General features: G+C 40.2%; 1 pseudogene; it reads right to left on the bottom strand.

Moving 5' to 3' along the window:
- Window positions 1-8,023, bottom strand: part of LOC116673882 (fibronectin type III domain-containing protein 5-like) — a 20,177-nt pseudogene that overhangs the window by 4,008 nt on the left and 8,146 nt on the right.

Raw genomic sequence — 8,023 nt, 5'->3', positions numbered from 1 at the left:
CAACAAAAGAGGTAAAAGCATGAAGCACTCCCTTTATATTTAAGGAAGAGCAGTTGGTCTTCTTTACAGCGGATCTCGGGGTACATTCCTAGCTGACATTACTGGAGGACGACATTATGTAACAATGGCAGGAAAAGGGTATATTTAGCGAGTGAATGGGGCTTTGGTTTTTTGGCCGTGATCCTGAATGATCACTGGAGGACGAGCAGAACTGGAAATGCAGAAGCAGACTGGAAGCTTGGAGGACAAAGGAGAAAATCCAGATTTCAGATTTGGACTCACGTAGGGAAAGCTTACCGAGGAAAGTGAGAATCCATCTAAAAATTATGCAACTTGCAAGAAACAAACATGATTTGATTTGTGTGCTCTCACTCAAACAGAACATTGAGATTGCAGCAGTTGCAGAAAATAATAAGTTTGAGATTTATACAGTTAGAGAAATCCATCACAGAAGAACGCTAAGATACACAAGAGGTCTAACTGCGTCTCCGCCTACACATTACACCCAAAGGATAGCCATTCCAGGAAATTACTAACCAAGGCAGAAGTGGATGCTAAACAAAAGTTATTTACAAAACTTTGTCATAAAAAACGTCCCGGAGTTAATGTAAAAGTTTAAGCTCTGCAAACCGTCCTTGAGCAAAACAGGCCCGCAATGACAAGTCCTTCACCAAACTCCACAGAGAAATTCCCTTTTTTACCATAGTCTCATCTCCAATAAGGTCAGAGTTGAAAGGTTCAAATCTCCAGCTCCTGGTGCTGGCTAGGCTTCAGTGCTTTGCTCAATGACACTTCTGCAGGACTTCCGCCTGCTGACGAGCACATTTAACCAAGTCCTTCAGCTGAAGGACAATTTGAGTTAGTCTATTAAGTTTATAATGGATTATAAAACGTTGAATAGAGTCATGATAATGGAGTCACATTAGATCGTCCTCCGCCAGAGAGTAGCTGTAGCGTGTGCTGCTGTTTGATTTCAAAAACAACTTTAATTACACACTGAGAGGAAGTTAAAATTACTTTCCCTGAATGTGGTTAATCAGGTGGTTACAGCTGCACCGCAGACGTCTGGAGAAAGCCTCTCATTGGCTGCAGCTGTAAGGAATGTGTGGTTTTAACTTCAACACATTACAAAAGAATATCGACTCAAATCCATTTGCTGGCTTTTCCCAGAGATTTCATTGATCTATTAGTAGTAGGGTAGTGAGAAGTCCAAGATTATTTATTAACTTTCATGATTTCTAAACCATTAGTGAAGTGAATCAGAATTCAGAAGTTATAAAATTGCTTGATTGTAAAGTATCATCAACAAATCGGGTATTTACTGTCAGACGAACCTTAATATTTTCTATTGTTAAAACATGTGTGTGTGTGTGTGTGTGTGTGTGTGCTGGCGTGTGTTCAGTTCAGTCATTTTATTATCCCAAATAGGGAAACTAGTACAAAGACATGAAGTACAACAATGTTGTAATGTAATGTGTAATGTAAACACCAGTTATTCCACATGGAACAAATGACTTTTTACTCCTATTAGTCTTGAACTGGAGTACTCTGTATGTGTGTGTGTGTGTGTGTGTGTGTGTGTGTGTGTGTGTGTGTGTGTGTGTGTGTGTGCGTGTGTGTGTGTGTGTGCAGCTCACCTGGACGCTGTAGTGTGTGTCCTCGTCCAGGTCCCACAGCACACACCAGCGGCTGGACGTGTTCACCTCTCGGATGGAGCGCTGCATCAGGCCGTCCTGCCTCTGGAGACGAGCAAACACAAGGACATGTAATACCCTGCCTCTGTGGGGGTGGGGGGGGGGACACCCGCAAACACAAGGACATGTCATAAAAACCATACTGCACCATCGTGCCTAATTTAACATTGTTATTTCACAATTTCGAGACATGTTAAATCCCCTGCGGTACCAGCAGCTTCACTTCACTCCTATAAATTCAGCTGAAACACTTACTGCCCCACTGGGGGCAATTAGGTCTGCAGGCAAGGTAACACCAGCAATCACCATTTGGCAGAAACAGAAGAAACAGGTGTACACAGGCAGAGATGCTACAAATATCACCTTCCTGTAGTTCACAGATTAACAGATTGTGACCTGGGGAACATCCATCTTTAAATCTCTTAAATAATCAGGTTCACTCGGAAGGATTTGGGCTGAGCTTAAACGCTCACGACTAACAGTAGGCAAAAATATGAGACTGCGTTTATTTAGACATCATGCCCTTTTGGGAACAGTGAGACAGATTCATTCAAATCCCCTTAATATCATCTTTCCAGTGAATAAGACAAACGTATTAGCAAAAAGTTGCTGATTTACACATCCAGCAGTTCCATTTTCCTATGGGCTACATTATATCTATAGTATAAGCTACCCACTAAGAAAGCTCCAGGATTTCCATATACCCACTTAAAAATGTGCAGTGATATGTAACTACATACTTTCAGTTATATTTATGATATATTTTGAATTGTCATGTGTGTTTCACTTCTTTGCATAAACTAAATCGAGGTGTTTCCACTGTAAATTGGGGCTTTTAGCGGGGTTGGGTAGAGTTTAATTGAGACGAGCTGCCCCAGAGGCTTTCTAAAAGCTCGGTAAAATCACTGAGGTCTCTGACCCTGAAATCAGAGGAACACAAAGTTAATGTATTCCTGTGCAGCTGATAAACAAACCTCCTCCTTCTGTCACAGGCTGACAGTTTTCTTCTTGCAGCGGGTAAAGAATCACACCGACAGCTGAAACACACTTATCTGCAGCTACAGCACCACCCACATATACGTACACATTAATCATTAATTAACCCTGTGCTAGTTGAATCAGAATGAGGATTATTGTGCATCTTAGATACACTATCTCAAATTGGGTTCCTTCTTTCCTTGGCTTATTTGTGTTTATGAAAGGGCCGTTGCATAATGTGTGAATCTCAGCAGCCGGAGCTTCTGGGACATGTAACAACTTGGTTGTCTGACATCCACTCGTCCTGCTTCTCCTTCACGAACAGAAGGCTCAGATTGTTCCTGAAAAGAAATCGGATGTGAAATAATCTCGGAAAGCCAGCTGGTACACACTGGTGGGATGTAACTAAGCACATTTACTCAAGTGCTGTACTTACTGTAAGGACAAATGTGGAGTTTTTTCTGTTCATGCCACTTTCTACTTCTACTCCGCTACATTTCAGAGAGAAATATTCTACTTTTTACTCCACTACATTCATCTGACAGCTTTAGTTACTTGATGTTTGCAGACAAATCACACATATGTGTTTATAAAATAGGATATTTTATTATAAATGAAACTAGCCAACAATATAACGGCCTACGAGTCCAGCTGAGATGATTAGACCATCGAACACTGTTTGGATAATTTACACTATCTCCAATGAGAGGATGTTTCTGTATTGACAACTTTGGCTTTCAATACTTCAAGCACATTTCCCTGATAATACTTATACACACTTTTACTTAAGTAACATTTTCATTGCAGGGTTCTTACTTGTAACAGAATATTTTTACAGAGTGGTATTAGTACTTTACTTGAGTAAAGGATGTGAATACTGCACCAGTATATGTGTGTCCAAACCAAGCCTAAAGCCTGACAGTGGATCGTTGGTGCTTTTAGTCCTGAAGACATGCATGATTGACTGCAGCCTTTTATAAAAATTGCATCCTGTGAGCTCTTTTGTACATTTCACCCTCCGCCAGAGCACATTTTGATGACTAACAGAAGAAATAAAGGAGCTCAGTAGATAAAACTGCATTTATACCCACTACCTGCTCCAATCATTCCTATTAATATTAGAATAAGGTTCTTGCATAAGAGCTTTCTAAGGTCGCAGCAGGAGATGTTTTAAATCCTCATCCTCTGTTATCTTGCAAATGCCAAGAGGCTGATGGATTCAGAGTCAGCCGTGAGACGACTTTAATGAAAACAACATAAAAACCACAAGAGTTGTCTGGCATGGCCGCCGCTGTGGATGTTCCTGTGATACGAGTCCCGGCCAAATCATTTCCCCTAATGGAGACAACTCCTACTCAGAGCTCAGCTAATGTCGGCTTGTCCTGTTGCCAAACTGTAGGTGGTAAAAACTGATTAGAGTGAAGCAAGATGAGTTAGCAGCTTGGCTTCAAGAGGGGAACCAAATGAGGTGATATATGAGCACAATTAAATGTCTAGAGATTCCCAACACGGTGTATTTGTACCGCAGGGGGTAGCTTCTGTAATGGAGGGAGTGTGAAAACACAGTGGTTTTGCAACTAAATTGAAAGAAATATACGTTTTAATTGAACACGATGTCATGCTATTGAGATGAAAAGCTGAAATAGTAAGCTAAAGGCAACAGACACAACATTAGTAATGGATACATTGTGAGGAAATGGATACTAGTAATGGATACATGGATAAAATAGACAAAGTGAAGGATCTGCAGTGAAACAGCTGTACAAACCGTTGCAATCGAGAGATCAGTTGACTTTTAGCCAATGAGCTCTGAGTAATTTGGTTCATATAATGCTTTTGTTATTTGAGTAATTATCATATGTGAATAATGTGTAAAACCTAAATACAAACTATGTTAAAGAACAAAGTGAAAGTTGAGTTAGCTCTAAGTATTAGACAGCTGAATCTGTTGATGGATTTATTGTTCTCATCAAAGTGTTTTACGTCATTCAAAGCGTCAATCACATCCAAAGTTAAACTAAAAGCTTCTGGTCTATAACTCGATTTCCACTTTTTAACCACATTTCCGCTACCAATATGTGTCTGTTGCTTTTTCTTGTTCTTGTTTTGGCTGGAAACGTTTGTACCAGATCTGTTTTTTAAAGGACCTGCATCAACCGGCCTTGGCATTACAAGTTTATTGTTTATGAGTGAGTTCCTCTGACATTTCCAAACTTTTAAAGAAGACTAATAGATCCTGGTCTCGCAAATGATGCAGCATTTTGAAAACCTTCTTTAAAAATAATGAACTCCTAAAGAGATAAAGACAATTACAAAAAAACATCCACATAACTCATCTAAGGGAAAGCTATCTTCTAGCCCTGCACATGGCAGCTATCCCAGCTTTCTGAATGATTCATATTTAATACCCCTTCCATTTGTATCCCTGCTAAATGAACTGTCCGTCAACCAAATGAGAGTACAGGGGGGAGAAAGGGTTCAATCAGGGCGAGATTTTAAGTGATACAGATAGACTATTTATTTTCTAAGCTTTAAATATTCCCTCTCTCTCTCTCTCTCTCTCTCTCTCTCTCTCTCACACACACGTACACACACAGACAGACAGACAGATAAATAGACAGACAAACAGAGCGATAGACAGACAGATAGATAAATAGACAGACAGACAGAGCGACAGACAGACAGACAGACAGACAGTGATGATACTACTTTACTGTACCCTCTGTGAAATGGAGTATCAATACGTTGTCTCCCTGAGGGACGTTCCAGTCACCATGGCCGAGTGCGCCCTCACTGGGTCACCGTATGTTCACCGGGGGTGCTGGCACAGCTGTTGAAAAACACACACACACACACACACACACACACACACACACACACACACACACACACACACACACACACACACACACACACACACACACACACACACACAGAGATTATTTCTTAGGGCACGACAGTAACACACTTTAGATTCTACACGTCTAGTTTGCAGAGGCATTTGTGTCCTGCTGCAGCAAAGACAACTCAAACTCTGCTGCAGTTCCTGGGAATACATGGCCAAAGGTATGTGGGCATGCCAACATTACACCCATATGCCCATTAATTAACCCCCCCACCCTCCGGATCCCGGCTTTTCACCAGATGATGGATCTACAAGAAAGTGAACAAGTTTACTGAATTTTCCAAAATGTCAAACTAACAATCCACAAAAGAATAAAGCTTCTTTGATTACAGCGGGTGTTCTCTGACTAATGTACTATTCTCCCTTAAAGTGCTTTCAGTGTCCTGGACATCCTGAAGACAAAAAACACACGGGCACACAGACACTCCGTCATAACCCCTTCCTGTCCAAGGGTCCTTGAGCAAGACACGTGTATTTGGTATGGATTAACAGTGCCTGTTGAATGGCTGAAATGTAAATGTATGATTGTGTGCAAATGAAGGGCATCTCTCACTCACACACACACACACACACACACACACACACACACACACACACACACCACACACACACACACACACACACACACTGCTTACACACTTGAAGGCTCATACTAATGATCCTCTAGGGCCAGGTTCAAATTGATGGGAAATCTGAAGTGTTCCGCTGAGAGAGATTTTTCATATTGTTAAATCATCAGTAAAAGCTACCTCCACAGAGGGAGGGACACAGAATGTGAATAACTATTTAATATTACACTATTACTGTACTTATTTGTTTATTTATTTATACAGATGGCAGTTAGGAGGAAGAAAGGAAGTGGAAAAGAGAAGAAATAAAGATTTATAGAAACAGAGAAAAAGGCTGGAAGACAAACGTTTTCCTCAAAGCTAAAACAATCAGAAAGAAAGAAACTGTCTGAAAAGGAGAGAAAAGGAGACAGAAAGGCAGCAAGAAAGACATAAAGGGAAGACAAATGAGACATAAAACCCAGAGAGAAAGGATGAGCAGACATCCCTCTTCCGTCCGGGTGATGATTTAAGATCTGATGGACTCATCTATAGATGACTTCACTCCATCCAATCCAGCTTCTTCCTCTAGTGCACGAGGACCAGAATAGCAATTCCACATTCCCATCCATTTCTCTTGCTGCAGAGAGCAATTCACATGTGCCGGTGTGTTTCCATGTGTGTGTGGTTTGAAAAATAATTAAAATGACACACACTATCAGAAGGGAAAAAGCGCCGGCACAGCAGCCAATTAGGGCCTCAAGGCTGAAAAGGAACATTCAAATGCCGAGGTTTTGCATTATGGCAAATTAAAGTCCAGCTGAAATCTGAATGCTCTTCACGTTCAGTGTTAGAAAATAGAAACAATGATGATCCAGCAGCTGTTGTGCATATTCGATCCAAAGAGGATGAAACAAAGAAGCACTGCAGATTTAGAGAACACATGCAAACCAAAACAGAAACACTCTGCATGCAAAACCAGACGCACACCGCTGGGACACGCGTGTTGTTGCCATGGTTTGGGGCTCACGGAGTTATTGAGGTTGGCTTTCTGTCGATGGTGTTGGAAAATCTAATTTAACATTGGGATCGCACGAGTGAGATATTACTGCAATGATTGTGTCATGTAAAGTCGGCCAATATTACAAACTCATAACTTTTTATAGAGAATAGACAATTCTCTGACATGTTAATAATTTATCATTATTATTAATCTTTTGGAATCTAATTCCACTTCGGTGTGCATTAGTATCGCAAGTGTACTCCATTAAGTTTTAATTTGAATTACTAGTATCTTAAGTTCATTATGCTGCGCAGATGTTAGTTATTAATTGTGAAACAAGTTGCACTACCTACATAGATTTTCTTTCTTATATTACTTCTTTCTTTTCAAATTAAATTAGCTTCTTTCCATCTTTCATTGATGAATCTTTATCCTAATTATGTAAAAAAAAAGTGATTGTGTTGTTTCCGGTCTGTGGTTCTCCTGCATCCAGATACTACATAAACAGAACTGCAGCGGTGGAAGAAGTATTCAGATCATTTACTTAAGTAAAAGTACAAATATCACACTGTAAAAACACTCTGTTACAAGTAAAAGTCCTGCCCTGAAAATGTTACTTTAGTAAAAGTGTATAAGTATCATCAGGAAAATGTACACAACAGTATTAAAAGCCAAAGTTCTCAAAGCAGAAAAACCGTCCCATTGTAGAAAGTGTAAAGGATCCAAACAGTGTTTGATGGTCTAATCACCTCAGCTGGACTGGTAGGACGTTACATTGTTGGCTAGTTTCATTTATAATAAAACATCCTATTTTATAAACACATATGTGTGTTTTGTGTGCAAAAAGTTTCATTTGTATCATAACTAGGAACTAAAGCTGTCAGATGAATGTAGT

This window comes from Etheostoma spectabile, chromosome 24 (genome assembly GCF_008692095.1).
Source record: "Etheostoma spectabile isolate EspeVRDwgs_2016 chromosome 24, UIUC_Espe_1.0, whole genome shotgun sequence".
In the NCBI taxonomy this organism is placed as follows: Eukaryota; Metazoa; Chordata; class Actinopteri; order Perciformes; family Percidae; genus Etheostoma; species Etheostoma spectabile.
This window is presented reverse-complemented; position numbering and strand designations above follow the sequence as displayed.